We start from the raw sequence: 17,936 nt of genomic DNA, 5'->3' as shown, positions 1-17,936 counted from the left end.
TCATCCCAGCTTTCTTTCATTTGCCTGGTAAATGCTTTACATATTTTTTTTACTTTCAAACTTTTTGTATCCTTATGTTTTTAGTATATCTCTTCTAGACAATATACAGCTGGATTTTGTTTTACTACATGCTTTTCCAATTTTTTCTCTTTAACTGGAAAATTTAGTCTCTTTTTACTTATTGTGAATAGTAAGATGGTATTTCTAGCACCCTGTTGGTGCTTACCATTTATTCCCTCTTTCTATGTTTTTTTTTTCACTTTATTTTGACTTATTTTGGTTCAATTTTTTTAAAAAAAAATCCAACTTTCTCCTGCTAAATTTTGCGATGTTTTCACTGTTTCTTTTCCTTTAGTGGTTATGCTATAATTTTAACATATATACATAACATATCAAGCTCTAAGTTTAAATGATGTTTTTATCTTCGAAATTACATCCTAAATAATATCCTAAATATTTTAGGATATTTTAATGCTAAGCACCCTTTCACCTGACCTACATGCCTTCATTATAATATGTTGTAGTTCTATTTTGTTTTTTGATCACACAAGACATTATTTTTATGGTTCATTGCAGATTGTGATCTTGCTACTCCACCCTTAAGAGCTGGAGTTTATTTAGCCTCCATTTGATTAGGGGCTAGTATTAGTGGCTTCCTTAACCAATATTTGGTAGGAGTAACATTTAGTGACAAATCAGCTTACTTTTCCTTGAGGTTTTCTTTTGGCATCTTGACATACTTATTATGCTCTTCCCTGTTGGTCACTCCCTCTCATAATCCAGTTGCTGTGTTGTAAAAAGTACACAGCACGTGAAGCTACGGGCATGCTCTCTGAAATACAGTTCCACATGAGTCCAGCCTTTGAGTCATACCAGTTCTGGCAAGAGACATGTGAATAAACAGGCCTCCAGATGATTTTTGACCCTGATTGTTCAACTAACCCTAGCCATTCAGGTCTTTCTAGTTGAAGCTACAGACACCTTAGAAGAAAGAAAAGCCATCCTTGCAGTACCCTGTCTGAATTCTCGTTCCACAGAATGCAAGAGCATAATAAAAGGGTCACTTTTTTCTGTCACCATGTTTGGGGTGATTTTATGCAAAACTGATAACCAGAACATCTTTTCAGATTTATTTACATATTCAACAATTTCTGTTACTCTATCATTTTAATTCTCTCACCTGTCATCCATAATCCCTTTCCTTTTACCTGAAGTATATTTGGCAGAATTTCCTTTACTTAGGTTCAGTCAGTAACAAATGTTCTCAATTTTAATTTTCCGGAAATAACTTTATTTCATTTTTTTCAAAATATATTTTTGTGAGTTATAGAATCTTAGGTTACGGGTGTCTTTTAGTACACTGGATTACTATTTCACTGTACTCTGGCTTCCTTTTTTGCTCTTGAGAAGTAAAAAATTTTTACACATATAATCTCACTCTCTTCCTCCATGTTGCATATTCTCTATTGTCTTTTTGTGCTGCAAATCTGAATAATCTCTTGGGATCCATTTTCCAGTTTTCCACTTCTTTCCTCAGCTGAATCAAATCTGACATTTATCCTACCTATTGAGTTATTATTTTATATTACTATATTTAATTATAGTGATTCTATTTAAATTTTATTCCAATCTACTGGGTTAATTTTTGTAGTCTTTTCCTCCATTATCACATTTAATTTTTTAAAAAGTCTTTGAAATTATCACATATACAACTTTTATATTTTGAACCTAAGGTTTCCAGTATCTGTTACCATAAGTCTGATTTGCTGATTGCTATTTCTGCTAACTCTTTCTCATGGTTGTATTAGTCTGTTTTCACGCTGCTGATAAAGAAATACCCGAGACTGGGCAATTTACAAAAGAAAGAGCTGTAATTGGACTCACAGTTCTACGTGGCTGGAGAAGCCTCACAATCATGGCAGAAGGCAAGGAGGAATAAGTCATGTCTTACACAGATGGCAGCAGGCAAAGAGAGAGGGGTGCTTGTGCAGGGAAACTCCCCTTTTTATAACCATCAGATCTCATGAGACTTATTCACTATCACGAGAACAGCACAGGAAAGACCTGCACACATTATTCAGTTACCTCCCACCAGGTCCTTCCCACAACACATGGGAATTCTATATGAGATGTGGGTGAGGACATAGTCAAAGCATATCAATGGTAAAGAGTTGTTGTTTTATATTTTTGTTTTGTTTTGCATGCTTTGTGGTATTAGTGATTTTTCCTTAGAAAAGTATCCATTGTTATTTCTTGGGGCATGAATGAACATGAATTCTTCTGAAGAAAATTTTTATGGTTGCTTCTGATGGAGTTATCTGTGGGTACTATGAGTTCTAGAGAACTAGGTCATCGTTATGAATTCTAAGATAAATTGTTTCCTTCTTCACTCAATACACTTCTCCCTGAAGACCAATGAGTAAACGGGTTTATTTATTTATTTTCAGTCTTTCCTCTTACTCCCTCTCCCCTCTAGATTAGATTATGTGTAGTGATTTATCAAGCTTCCTAACACTTTTAAAACTTATCTTCAACCCGCTGTTAAGCCTCTCTAGTGACATTTTATTTCAGGTATTGTATTTTTAGGCTCTAGATATTTCACGTAATTCTTTTTAATAGTTTCTATTCTTTATTGAGATTTCCTATATTTCATACATCATGAGCATATTTTCCTTTATGACTTCAAGTACAATTACAAAACCTGTTTTTAAAATCTTTGTCTGATATTTACATTTCTGGTTATCTTGGTGTTGGCCTTTGTATTATCTTTTCTCCTGAAAATGGGCCCATGTTTTCCTGTTTCTTCATATTTCCATTAATTTTTTTATTGTATGCTATACTTTCTGGGTGATGGAAGATTCTGGATTCTGCTATTTTCTTCCTCTGAAGTGTATTAATTTTTTTTTTAGGTAAACAGTTGATTTTTTCTTAACAAAAACCACAGACTCAGAAATATTAGATCAGTTTTTCTAGCCTTTAGCTTGGTCGCTTGAACCATATCCTATGCAGGCATGGTTCAAAAATCAACCAGAGATTTGAGTAGAGCTTGTATGCAGAATTGGGACTCCCTATCTATGGCTTTGTCCCTTGGAGATTTCTCCCCTCACTTTTTAGCTACTATGATTGCCTCAGACTTTGTTCTCTGGTTATTCAATCCAATAAAACTGTCTGGTTTCTATCTGCATGTAGCCCCCCAGTAATACAGCTGGGCTTTGTCTCAGGATAAGAGCCAAGCAAAATTAAGAACTCATTTATTACCATTTCTTCTATGCAGTTACTAGATACCTCTGTTGTCTTCCTTTTTTGTTCCCTTGCCAATGGCTACAAGTGTTTTTTTTAATATATTTTGCAGAGTATATAGCTTTTATCTGCAAAACAGTTGATCTAACGTAATCTATGAAGCCATTCAGAAGTACGACCCACAGCCTAAATTTGCAAATGTTCGTACGGTTTATTTCTAGGTCATGCTGTCAGGGTGGCTTCATTCCTCTGGGGTTCAAGCTTTATGTGGGTAACTTACATTAGTCTCTTGGGTGGGCCATAAGACTTATGGCCTGTCTCTTAGTTCCCGTGAGGTTATGAAAACTGAAGTTAAAATTCACCATATTTGAAAGATCCCCTCAGGTATAAGCTTTAGTCAGTGCTTCACTCCCTTTTTTTTTTTTTTTTTTTTTAAAAAAAGAGTCCCACTCTGTCGACCAGGCTGGAGGGCAGAGACACAATCTCAGCTCACTGCAACCGCTGCCTCCCAGGCTCAAGCAATTCACTGCCTCAGCCTCCCAAGTAGCTGGGATTACAGGTGCCCACCACCACGCCCAGCTAATTTTTGTATTTTTAGTAGAGATGGCGTTTCACCATCTTGGCCAAGCTGGTCTTGCACTCCTGACCTCATGATCCACCCACCTCGGCCTCCCAAAGTGCTGGGATTACAGGCGTGAGCCACTGTGCCTGGTCACTTCACTCACTTTTTTAGTTTCCTACTTTCCTTAACTTTTGAGTTTTTTAAACTGTGTATTCCATGTTTCTTACCAACACACACAGGAAAAAAATAATCCAGCATTTTTAGTTAGTATGAATTTAAGGGCCAGTCAGTTCATCTAGTCTATCAATCTGTTGGAAGAGGAAATCTCACAAGGTTTTTTTCGTAAAAAAAAAAAAAATAGTTAATCAAATCATATGAACTGATCACTGAACTGCTTAAAACCCTTCAATAACTTCTGATAACATTTAGGATAAAAATAAATTATTTTCAATGTCTTGTAAGAACTTGTGTAATCTAGCTTTAGTCTTCCTCTGTAACATCATCCTGTGTCACTTTCCTTCTCTACTCTAGCCGTATAGAACTGCTTTCAGATCTTTGAATATGATATGATCTCTCCTATCTCAAGTCCTTTCTATGTGTTATTTTTTCTGCTTGGAGTTCCTCCTTTTTCACCCTTGTCTAACCAAATTCTAGTCATTCTTTGGTTCTCTGCTTCTTTGTAACCTCTTCCAGGCATTTTCCCTTGGCATCTTAGACCAGTAATGGACCCCTATATCTTTTATATTGACCTCTTCTTCCACTTTTATGACACATATCACTTTATGCAGATTACGCTTAACCTACTATACTCCATGGTGATAGCAACCATGTCTTTCCTTCATCACCATTTCCCAAAGACTGATACAATGCCTGTTATAGAGAAGGTGCTCAAAATAGAGTTGCTGATTATTTTGTTTGAATTAGTCACATAAGAATCTTATAAGCTTTGGGGCACATAGATTTTTATAAACCTTTTGGTATAAGAACTAGATCTTGAACATTGGTGACATTACCAGGATAATGCTCTGCTGAAAACCCCAACTAAGTGGCAGTTTTCCCCAGTCTTTTTGACTATGCACATCCCCTTATATTACCCCTACCAAAACAGATTCTATCATGTCATTCACTTATTCAAGAACACACTATGTTCTTACCCCTTCTCGTGTACTGTAGCTTAAACTTTATATTTTGACATTATATCCTGTCTACAACCTACTTACTAACCTATCCAAGTCTGTCTTCCACTACCTCCCAATACAAACATTCCAAACAATATCAGACTATTCTCCCAATTGTCTTTTATTTTTGCATATCATGTGCTATTCTTCAGCTTAAATCATGCTGCTCATCTGTAGCACTTTTCTCCCTTGATTCCCTCATTCCCAATCCATTCCATCCTTGATGGACCAGCATAGGACCTAAGTACAAAGACAATGTGGTGTTGTACTTAATAGCATTTTCTTTGTCACTTGCCAGCTGTGTATAACTTTGGACAAATTACTTAGATTTCAGTGCCTCCATTTCTTTATTTGCAAAATTGAGATAATAAGAGTAACTTATTCTATAATGCCTTTGAGATGACTTCATGATTTAATATATAAGTACACAGAATGGATCCTGGTGTATAGTAAGACATCAATATTTTTTAGCTATATGCAACTCCTCCATAAAGCCTTCCAATTCCATTCATTCATTCCATCTCCCAATATTTATGGTGAGCTTATTTTGTGTCAAACCCTTCACTAAGCATTGCTTGCAAAGCAGTGAACAAGGAAGCTCAAGGAATTCACATAATTTATTAAGAAATATGTAGAGTACGCTTTGGAATATAGAGCAGGGGCACCAAAATCAACCCAGTGTAAGGATTGGAGAGTGAATTGTCAAGAAAATATTTGCTCAGGTTGGTGAGCAGAAAGAGACTTAATATATAAGTTGGAGATAACCAGATGAAGAAGGTAGTAGGGACACGGCCAGCAGGAAGAGGTGAGAAAGAAGAGTGTATTCTGAAAGTATATGCAAAAGCCTCGGAGATTAGAGAGAACAAAGAACATTTAAGAGAACCACAAATAGTTCTTTGTGACTGTGGAATATGGTGAGAAGAAAAGAGAGGTAAGAGGTAAACCTGAAGAGATTGTAATGTACATAAGTAATCATAAATTATTTCATAAATTTGTCATGGCAGGATCTTAGACCCATTAGTCCTACTTATCAGTTGGAGAATGTCAAGAGAAATTTGTTGGCAACTTTTTGTTATTAAGTTGTAATAATAGAAAAAATGCTCTTGGCACTGATACAGAATTCATTTTTCCCTTTTATTCCTCAAATATTAATTAACTTCCTAATATATACTAAGCCATGCACTAGATGACAGAGCAATAAATAAAAACTGGTGCTTACTCTCAAGGAACTCACATTTTATTGAGGGGCACAGACAAGCAAATAGGCCGTTATAATACAGACTGAGAGGAACTGAGTTACAGGCAAGTGCAAGATGATGAAGGAGTACAGAATGGGCACCTAAGCCAGTTGTATTTGTGCATTGTTGTGGGGACAGGAGAGGGCATAGTTGCTCGAAGAAGGCTTTCCAGAGGTTCTGTCAATGCAGAGGCCTGCTATTAACAGCGTGAAGGGAGCAGAGAGTAAGGGAAATCCAAGCTTTGGGAAAAATACATATGGCTTGGACTACCTTCATTGCTCTCTTCTCTAGATACTGATCTCATTTATTGTCTGCACTACTCATTTTAGCACTGGATCGTAAATGCATCTTATGCAGCCTTACTTTGTTTCAATGACTATGTTATTTTTGTCTTCCTAGTAAAAGTACAAACTCTTTGTTAGCAGATATATGGCCTTGGAATTTTTTTCTATCACAATAACAAGCAGTATTAGATAGGAAATGAATATTTACTGAATTAATTGGTTAACATTTTCCCTATTTTATTTAGTCTGCCCTAAGCTATTTTTATAAAGCAAGTAGACACTTTCCTCTCTCCCTCTCTCTTCCACTCAAAGAAAAATTGTGCTTTAAATTTCTTTTCAGCCTCTTAGGTATATTTAATCCTTTTTAGTTGTAGTCCTCTGAAACAACAACTATGTAACACCTGTATTCTTTTTCAACTACAGATTCCTAAACTAAATGTAGTTCAATAGTAAAGATTTAGTCAAGCCAAGCAGAGACAGATTTCATACTGGATTTTGCTTACTTCTGTCATTAGGTTCAATCATTATATCCTTAAATCCTGTAGACTGCACATTCTTTACACTTAAGTAATTTTCTTTGTCTTTTGTCTTTTTAATGTTAATATGTAAAAACTCTAATTAATGCCTGACACTAATTACATCCATGTTAGCATGGATGTAATGTCATCCCCATTATCTTCATCAAAATTTTTACTTCCATTTATTTGTGTTTGTGTCACACTATTTGTATAACTTTATACTTTCCTTTACTAAGCCTCTCATATTTAATGAATCAACTTGAAATGTTATCTTGAATATAATACTTATTTTCAGTAATAGGTCCAGAGAGCTAAAACAGAACTTCAGCTTTAAAGATATGGAAACAAACTCAGAGAAGTTTAGTGACTTTTTCAAAGTCATAGAGCTTGTTGGTAGTGTCAAAAAGTCTTAAGTTAAAGGAATAAAGAACCAAATATTAATTGTTTTGGAGAGCAGCAAAATTGCCCCAAAGTTTCTAAAATAACACCATAAGTAACTAAAGACTAGCCTTAGAGAAAAAAGCGTGGGAAAATTAAGACTTGGTTAGATGGAAAAACGTAAACGGTGTTTGCAGGCACGTAATGATTTTTCCTCCGTCTCTATAAATGATATTACTTTGGTAGAGAGAGAAATGAAATGTGCTGACGTTATTTGTTCTTTGTGAAACCATTTTGCTCATTATTCAGCATTTTGTGCCCCTGTAGGTATTTTCAAGTTGATAGTATAATGACTTTTTCCACTATCATCCTAGGTACTGAAGTTATGCTAACAGGTCTACAATTTTCCGAGATCATTATTTTAGTAAAATTGGACATTGAGCTCTATTTCAGACTTCTAGCACTTCTGTTCTGAGCAACTTTCTCAAAATAGCAGCAAACAGATTTGCAATAACATGCACCATTGCCTTTAGAATCCTTAGTCACCAATCATTAGGGCCTGCTGATTTAAATGCTATACAGAGTTTTCAAGTTATCTCCAAGTGTTTCTATCCTCAACTTACTTTGTATCAGTGCTTTTACATCCATAGGTAGTTATCTAAGCCTAAGTGTGTTTCTAGTCAATTGACCGGAAATTAAGTTTTTGCAACCCATTGTAATTTCACATTTCTTCTTTTCTTGTCAATTCTTTTAAACATTCTTCATTCCTATAAGGGGTTGTTTTTTATTAACTGTTGTGATTCCTGCTTCAAATCCCAAAGAGCAAAGGATGGGTATTCTCTTAAGTCAGTGGCTTTCAGAAAGAATATTAGTTCTGTCTCTGTTCTTTTGAGTGGCATCAATTGCTATATGACTCATCTCATGGGAAGAAGGTGGATTTGGATAACGAAATATTGGTTAAAACAAAAACAAAACAAAAATATTGCTTTCCAACTATGCAGAAAATCACTTTAGCTACAAGGATACAAAATGTTTTCTTATCAATTGGGGAACCATCCTGATGTTATATTAACAATAGGTGGGCTTTCCTAGTGTTCTCTGAATCCAATTATATCTTGAATGATCAATTTTAATTACATTTTTTTTCCAGTTTTCAAAATGTTTTCATCATGCTCATAAAGGAAATAAAAGCATTTTCCATTTCATAATCAGATCAGACTATGAAACTTCAAGGCATCTAAACAACACTTATTATTCTCCCCACAAGAAAAGAAAATTTCAATTGTAATTCCAACCAGAAAATATTTAGATGAGATAGTTAAATGTTGCAAAGCTAGTAGTGAAATTGACAGTGAGGAATAAAATGTATTTTAAGAATCACTAGCAAAAGGATTCAGTAAATACCACATCACAAGCTGGTACATAACCCTATGGTATTACTTAAAATTCATTTCTAACTATTCAAAAACCTTGACAATAGAAAGATCATTTAAAAGGAAAAAAAAATCTACCTGAAGATTCACAAACACTGCCAAATAGAAATATTTGGACTAACTATTTGCTGAGTAATCAATGTTATGGTAATGAAGTTGCTGTTAAAGATGGCATACTGACTTAAATCAGGGAAAATTCATAAGAAAACAAGTCCTATCTTAATATTCGGATGTCTGAATCCTAAGTTGATAGATGACTGCAGAGGAAGACTGCAAATTTAGGTTGTCAGAGCAAAATCTAACTTGGAGTGACCAGTGGAATGAAGAAGTGATATAGCAATTTGAGATGGTGCAACTTCGCCTTTTAAAATGGTGAGTGATGGTCCACATTTTAGACTTTAATTTTATGACCACAAAGCCCGTTTTAATTATTTTTGGTTATTTTGGTCTTGGAAATTTGCATGAATGACCCAGATGTAAAAGTAGCTCTTACTTGTCTTTATGTGTAAAACACAACCCTCCTTTTCTTCTATCATTTGAAATAAAATTCATTTTTATTAATAATCTTTATCTGAGTATGAGCTATTAAAAGATAAACGAATAGTATTTCAATCAACTTTATTTTTAATATAACTAGCTTCAAGCTTCAATGCATATTTTAATATTTCATTCTACAACTAAAATATGCTATTACATCTATGATATTTTAATTGAAATTAATATTTTCCCTATTACTCTTTATTTCTTGATAGAGAGGACTGTACCACTCCCTCAATCAACTACTAGCCAATAATACATTTAAAAATGTACTCTGTTTAAATTTTCATGAACTTCCTGAAAATGTAAATCATAACATTATTGCATTATATTTCTAGATCTATGAATAATTTCCTCTAGGAAAACAAACTAAGGGAATTATCTCACTTTGGTATTTCTATAAGATTTCCCTTGGGATACATACAGTAATAGTCCTAATAATAGTTTCCGAAGTAGTGAAGAAGTAAAACTCAAAATATTTCATGATCAGTCGGAAACACAAGGTGTAAATGGCATATAAATCAAAATAATGTTTTTACTTGTAAACGTGTCATATGTTTGTGGGTTGCTGGTTATGTAGTTGGCGACTTGAAAAGTTTTCAAATCAGTTAGAACCAATAGCCTGCCAACCTGGAAAACTAAAATGGTATGTTTGCATTGTTTTTCGTGTGTGTGTGTGTGTGTGTGTGTGTGTGTGTGTGTGTGTATCTCTACTCTGTGAATATATGGAAGAGCTATAAACTGATTTGCAAAAGATAACGTATATACTAGTGATCACCTCACAAAAAAACAATTAATAAGAAATAGCTTAACGACTGGGCATGGTGGCTCACATCTATAATCCCAGTACTTTGGGAGGCCTAGGCACGCAGATCCTTTGAGGCCAGGAGTTCGAGGCCAACATGGCAAAACCCCGTCTCTACTAAAAATACAAAAATTAGCAGGGAGTGCCTGTGATCCCAGCTACTCGGGAGATGAGGCAGGAGGCAAGAGAATGACGTGAAGAGGCGGAGGTTGCAGTGAGTTGAGATCATGCCACTGCACTCCAGCCTGGGCGACAGAGTGAGACTCTGTCTCTAAATAAATAAATAAATAGCTTAACTTCCAGATACGTTTTCTGTGGCTCAAACTTTAGTACTTTTCGCCAAGAACTTTTTCTTGAGAAGTGTTTTTCATGAAATGCCAATAGTTACATAGTCAAATTAGAGAGATTGTGCATACTCTATCATCCCTCTTGATAATTCAGTGAATTTGAGCATGTTATAGGCTTCTAGAAATGTCCCAATAAAGACATTTGTTTCACTTTGAGAAGTGAAACAAATTTCTCAACATTTCTCAAGGTAATCTGACCATGATACATCTTTTTTTTTTTTAATCATTTTTAACAGCCAACAAATTGGAGCCCTACGTAAGTCAACTTATTTAGGGAATGCTGCTGTGAAGGAAATGGTAAACTTGATATTAAAGTTAAAAGAGATCTCTGGAATCATTTAGTTCAACACTTACATTTTAGTATTTTACAGATAAGAAGACTGAGTTCCACGAGATACACACACACACACACACACACACACATATGTATATCCCTGGCATATAGACACATAGTGGCTAGTTAAATATTGTCAGATAAATAAATGAGTGAGTAAGGCTAGTGTTAGGACTCAAGACTCATGTTTTTCAGTCCATTGAGCTTTTCAAGGGACTTATTTTCTCCTAAAGACCATGTAATCAGATCACTAGGGTCTTTCATAAAACAAGTTATTAGCTGAATGGCCTTTAGCACATATTCTGTTTGAAAATCAGGATAATACCTCTCTCATGAGGTTATTTGTCAGTATTAATTGAGATGTTACACATGAGAAGAGCTTATTACGCAATGCATATTAGGTATTCAGTAAATGTTAGTTTGTATTCATTTCTCTGATAATATTATCTGTAAAAATGATAATATCTATGATAGTGTATTAGTCTGTTCTTAGGCTGCTAATAAAGACATATCCAAGACTGGATAATTTATAAAGAAAAAGAGGTTTAAGGGACTGACAGTTTCACATGGCTAGGGAGGCCTCACAAACATGGCAGAAGGTGAAGAGGCGGCAAAGGCAAGTCTTACATGGCAGCAGGCAAGAGCGCATGTGCAGGGGAACTACCCTTTTATAAAACCATCAGATCTTGTGAGACTTATTTGCTATCACAAGAACATCATGGGAAAGACCCAACCCCATGATTCAACTACCTCCCACTGGATCCCTCTCACAACATGTTAGGATTATGGGAGCTATAATTCAAGATGAGATTTGGGTGGGGACACAGCCAAACCTTAACAGATAGTATTGTCTTATTTGCTAAAAACATTTTGTGTATTTTAAGGATTATAACATAGCATAAAGAACACAAATTCTAAGTATACAGCTTGCTGAATATTAACAGTGGAACAAACCTGGGTAATCAGTACCTAAGCTAATAAACAGGGCATTACTAGAGCATTACTAGAACCCCAGAAGACATTCCCATATCTGCTTCCATTCATTATTCATCAGGGGTATTTCATGTAAATAAAAACATGCAGTACATATTCTTCTGTGTTGAACTCTTTTTGCTCAAATTATGTTTGTGAGATCTATCAATATTATTGTATGAAGTAATATTGTATGACATGTTGTAGTATTACAATAATTGCAATTATTGTGTGTAATTATTGTATGGAGTAATATTGTATGCGAGCATTCATTGTCATTGCTATAGTATAGTATAGTATAGTATAGTATAGTATAGTATAGTATAGTATTATGCTATGTGACTATACAATGGTTTATTTGTCCATTCTACTATTGGTGAGCATTTGGATAGCTTCTGGTTTGGGGCCATAATGAAAAGTCCTGCAATGATCATTCATGAACATATCCTCTGGTGAACATATATATTCATTTATATTGGGTTATACTTACAAGTGGAATTTCTGAGTATATGTATGTTCAATTTTAGTAAATATCACCAAAGCTTTCCAAAATGTTTGTAAAAATGTATACTCCCACCAGCAGTACACGAGACTTCCAATACATTCTGGAAGATTGAAATTAAAATTACAGCCATGAATTTAATATAGAGCAAAATACAAAGTGCATGAATTGGAGGCAGCAGGTATTAATGATAGAGCATTGGAGTTTGACTGGTTTCTTGGTTCTAATATAGGCTCTTCTAGTAACTTGCTATGTGATCTTGGAAAACAACTATGATTTCTCTTATTTAAACAATGCATAATTCATACACATATACAATTTTGTATATAATTGAGGGTGTTGAAGAGCACATAATGGGGGGTTGTGATTGGGACTCATCATGAATTTTACTTAAGAATATCTGAAGTAGGTGATATTTAAAGTCCCTTCTAATGGTAACAACAGTAACAGAAATTCATTTAAAAGCCAACATTTCAACTATTTTTTAGTGTCATATTTCAAACATATATCTGGTAAAATAAAATATTTCCTGGGGAAATTTAACTGCTGGTGCCAGCAAAGATAAGTATTTCCAAATTAGTTATCATTTAAAGAAATTATTTTGAATCATACTCAACAAATATGACGTCTTAGTCGAATTTGTGCTGCTATAACAGAACACCTAAGAGTAATTGTTTATAAAGAACAGAGATTTATTTCTTATGGTTCCAGAGGCTGGGAAGTCAATGGTCAAGGGGCCTGCATTTGGCAAGGGCCTTCTTGCTGTGTCATTTCACATTGAAAGGCAGAAAGGCAAGAGAGCACGTGCACATGACAGAACAAGAAATTGAACTCACAGCCTCAAGCCCTTTTATAATCAACATTAATCCATTTATAAAGATGGAACCCTCATGAATGAAACACCCCTCATTAAGCCCCACCTCCGAACACTGTTGCTTGGGGATTAAGTTTCCAGTACATGCCATTTGGAGGTCATGAAGTCATCAAAAACAAATTAATAAAACCCTGAAACATAGATGATACTCTACTATTATTAATCCACACAAATTCATGCCGTCTTTTCAATAAAATTAGAGGATATGGAAATAACGAGATTTTAAAGAACTATTCTTGATATTATCCATTAAAAAATAGATTTGAAACTGTTTTAAAATCAAGGAAAAGTTAACATTCTTTAAGTGAATGTAATTGAATAAGTATTTCTAGGAAAGGCCATCATGATATATTCAACTGAACAGTTTCCTTGAAAATGGTATTGTTTTTGTTAATTATACAGTTTAATATGGAAATATTATCTTTCTGAAATCACCTCTAAGTTTCTCAACCTAAAGTAGGTGGAATGATTTGAAAAGCAGAGGCCTTATTACCTAAAATTTTACACTACATGTTTTAAAAATATTATTGTCAGCATTAGTCACTCTTTAGAAACTTTAATTGCACGTTAAGAGGATAAAAACATTAAAGGCAATAAGTTAGGTAGCCATCACATGAGCCGGGATTTGTTTGTTTGGTCACCTTGTTATCACTCATCTTAATGTTAGTAACCAATATATCTCTAAAAGAACTGGATGCTGAATGAGAATATCCTAAAGGGGGAAGAGTTTGGGAGCACAAGGCACAGAATTGGGCTAGAAGATTTCCGTTGTAAGGGGTTGGTTAGCCTCAGAGAAAGTAAGTAGAATAGCATATATGGAAGTAACCTGAAAAGAGATGCAAATTGCTGACTAGAATAATCTCATTTAAAACAAATAAGTGAAAAGAGAACCCTATCTGCCTTTTCCAGAAACAAACAAAATAATCTGCTACATTATTTATAGAGGTCAAAAGCAGCACCAGTATTCCCTTCTCCTGTAGTATTTAATAGTAGAATAGATAACTCTAGTTAGATTCTGTCTCACCTGGGAGAAGATGGCTGGACTATCTGAACTCTCCAAGTGCTTTCTAGCAGTAAGATTCTTTAATATATTTTGCTCCTGGGATACAGAGTAAATATAGTGCATCTGGAAATGTCAGCAAAACACTTGCAATATCTTTCTACTTTATTTTAATGAAGGATAATGTTCCTCTATACAAAACTGCTAAGGCTGCCCCCATGCTTGCCTGCACAATAGAAATCCCTGAAGGATTGTTCAGACTCCCATCAACTTCCAAGACTCAACCCTGGAAATCAACAGCAACCAGAAAATCATTTCATATACATCTGCTATGAAAAAACTCACAGTCCATTTATAACTAAGGGAATTTATGAAACATGAAGTTGTCATTTTTTCTCTCTTACTCATGTATGATGATGAAAACACTATATTATGAAATTTTCAAAAGTGAACTACTCACTATAGATATTTAGAAATTTAAATAAAAACAGTTAAATGTAGAAATGGGAAAATAAAATTGATATTAGCCATAATGATGACAAAAGTCTGTGATTGAACATTTAGTACACAAAGGATTAGCAACCATTCTATTTTGTCATGATTTGTAGTATATCATGTTATATGTGTCCATAGATGATACATAGTTCATACGATACATATACGTACTATACACGTAGGAACAATTCCTTCAAAACCTGCCTTGATCTGGCTTTCAGCTCCCCAATCTTGTACATTACTATACTTGCTCTTACTATACCCTTTGATCTAGCCAGACTGGTCAACTACTGTCTATTTTACAATATGTTCTATCTTTCTCCCTCTATGCTTTCATTCACATTTGGTTTTTGATGTAAGATGTTTTCCCTCCAGGATTTACCCATCCTGTGGTCATCTGTCTTATTTCAAAATGCAACATATTCCCCTATATCAGATTCCCCATTTATGTATCCTTAGCTTGTTCTTTACACACTCAATATGTATATAATTAAATTAAAATGCTTATGATTTTGAAAGCACTACTAGATTTGGGCATAATTACAAATGATGAAAATTTTCTTTGGTATCTTTCCATTTCCCTTTTGAATTTTTTGCTTCTGTTTCTCTTCCTTTAGGAAACTAGCAGTAACTAACTTATTTGCGTTACTAGACTACGCCAGTTCACTATCCCACCCAGAATTTGGAAGATAGTTAAAAACAATTCACATTTTAAACTGCTGATTTCTAATTCTTCCCATCCTGTGCCCATTCCCCTGCTGATATCCAGTAAAAAAGCAATAAAAGGTAGTTTCTTAAAGTATGTAAATTGTGTATGTTAACATAGTGATTCACTCATTGAGATGTACTTGCAGCATAATGTCAAGTCCTTACATTTGTATGTTGATTGCATTTTAAAAGTACTTTCATAACTATCACTTATTGTATGTATAGTAGGCAGGAAGGGTATGTTATTATTTCCCTATTGCTGATTAGGAACATGAGACCAGGAAAGCTTAAATAACTTGAATAAGATCAAACAGTAAGTAAGTATTTATGCCGAGTCTAGAAGTAAAATTATCTGACTCCAAACAATGGAACTCTATTTGTGGATTTTTAGTTTATTTTGAAAAAATAAAAGTGTTTGGGGGAAGATAGGCCTTTCTAGTCTCTTTCAATTATATATAAGCACCTGTCTCCATAAAATATCAACTCTGAAAGCATGATGGAATGTTATAAAATATTTCAGTTTTGCTGCTAGGAAGAGGCAAGAAGTCAAATTCATCTAAGAACTACAGTTAACAAATTTAAACGAAACTATATGTTTCTTTCATAAAGATTTAATTCTTAAAGTATAATATAGTAGCATAATTGACACATCATTAATTTTTTTAGAAAGTACAAACATCAAAAGTTGGTAGGAAAGATAATTATGGTATATTTCCTATTTTTATTTAAAACAAAGTATATCTTCTATTTCAAGTTAAAGGTGGGGGTTATGTCTCATAATTGGAAGAGTTCGGAAAGGCCCAGGGCATTAGCTGTAAGTAGTATTTATCTCGGCATTCTTTTGTAAATACTGAGAATAAAAGTTGTACAAATATATACCAAATTGTCATGAAGCAAAACTCAATTTTCTCATATTTTCAATCTAAACAGAGTTACTAACTCTAGTTCCAGCGAATACATTCAACTTGCTATAATGTTATATTTCTGGCATGTCTCCCCCCCACAAAAAATTACTGGAACTGTGATTTGAAAACTTATTGGGAACTAAAGAAGCTCTGATCTTCATATGTTTTCCCTCTGTCATGCTCACCCTCCCTCTTTCTCTCATTCATTCACCAGTTCCTTTACAGAGGTGGTGTTATATTTTACCCAACAGCCATTTCCCTCATCTTGCCTGCTAACAGGACTTCAACTTTATTCAAATGGCAAAATGTGTTCAGTTCCAGTGGATGAATCATGATAGATTTAAGTTAAAAGTTGGCAAACTCTTTATGTAAAGGTCCAGGTAATAAATATTTTAGGCTTTATGGCTCATATGGTCTCTGTTGAAACTATATTCAACTCACCTGTTGTGTCATTAAAAACAGCCATAGACAATATATAAATAAATGTGCATAGTAGTGCTCCAATAAATCGTTATTTTCAAAAATAGGTGTGCACCATACTTTTCCAGAGAAACTATGGTCTAAGTCAATCATGGCCCTCTCATTCCTCTTCGACAGTGGTAGAACTGGAAATGCACATTATACTATATTCTGACCAAGAACAGATATGGAGAAACTTGCTGTGGGCTTCTGAGAATGATTTTCACCCTTGATAAGAGAGGGAAATGGGAGATTTCAGTTTGTTTCTCCTCCTTTCTCCTTCCCTTCCTTGGGTACTATTATATATATATGAAGCCTGGAGGTGCAGCAAACATCTTCCAAATATGAGACAACAGGCCTAAGGATGTAAACTATTTATGAGAATGATGGATTTAGAAGATAAAATAGGCCTGCATTTTTTATGACATTGCAGAGCCAGTGATCAACCTTAGAAACTAACTGGATTTATAGTCGAGTATCAGAGAAATGTATTTATTATGTAAGACATTGTTGATTGGTTATAATAGCACTTAAATTCTTTCTAAAAGGTGATATTTGGTAATTGGCTTCATTTTGCTCACTTCATTGACCAGTTGTATTGCATAATTTACAGAATCACAAAATTTCTATTTCTCATATCTTTGTCATGCACATAGATGCATCTTGCCATGTTTTAGATAGCTTAGTCCCTTATGCTCCTTTATGGCATTCTCTCAGCTTCAACCCACGCTAGTAATTGCTTCAACTTCACGATGGCCCAGTTCAAAATTTTTAAGAAAGAAATCTAATTGTATTTGTTCCTCTTTTACTGTCAGACCACATGGACCACTAGCAAACCTACAAATGGGCCACATTTGGGTCAAGATCAAAGTCTTAGCCCAATCAACTGCAAGGAGAAATGGTTATGGATAAAACATGGTCACCATCCCTGTACAGTTCTCTGAGTAAGGCAGTTTACCTTCAACAGGGGTATGGATGGGGAGGTACTGTAAAATATATCTAGTATAATAATTTATAATTTGATGTCAGTGCACAACAGTTTTCATTACCAGCAGGTTGATAACAATTTTCAAGTTATAGTCTAAGAACATTTACTTATTTCATCTGTAAAAAGGGGGGATGCATTTATGTAGTCCTTTTGTCTTTGATATTTTCCAACACCTATCC

This window comes from Nomascus leucogenys, chromosome X, assembly GCF_006542625.1.
Source record: "Nomascus leucogenys isolate Asia chromosome X, Asia_NLE_v1, whole genome shotgun sequence".
In the NCBI taxonomy this organism is placed as follows: domain Eukaryota; kingdom Metazoa; phylum Chordata; class Mammalia; order Primates; family Hylobatidae; genus Nomascus; species Nomascus leucogenys.
Note: the sequence above shows the minus strand (reverse complement) of the source record.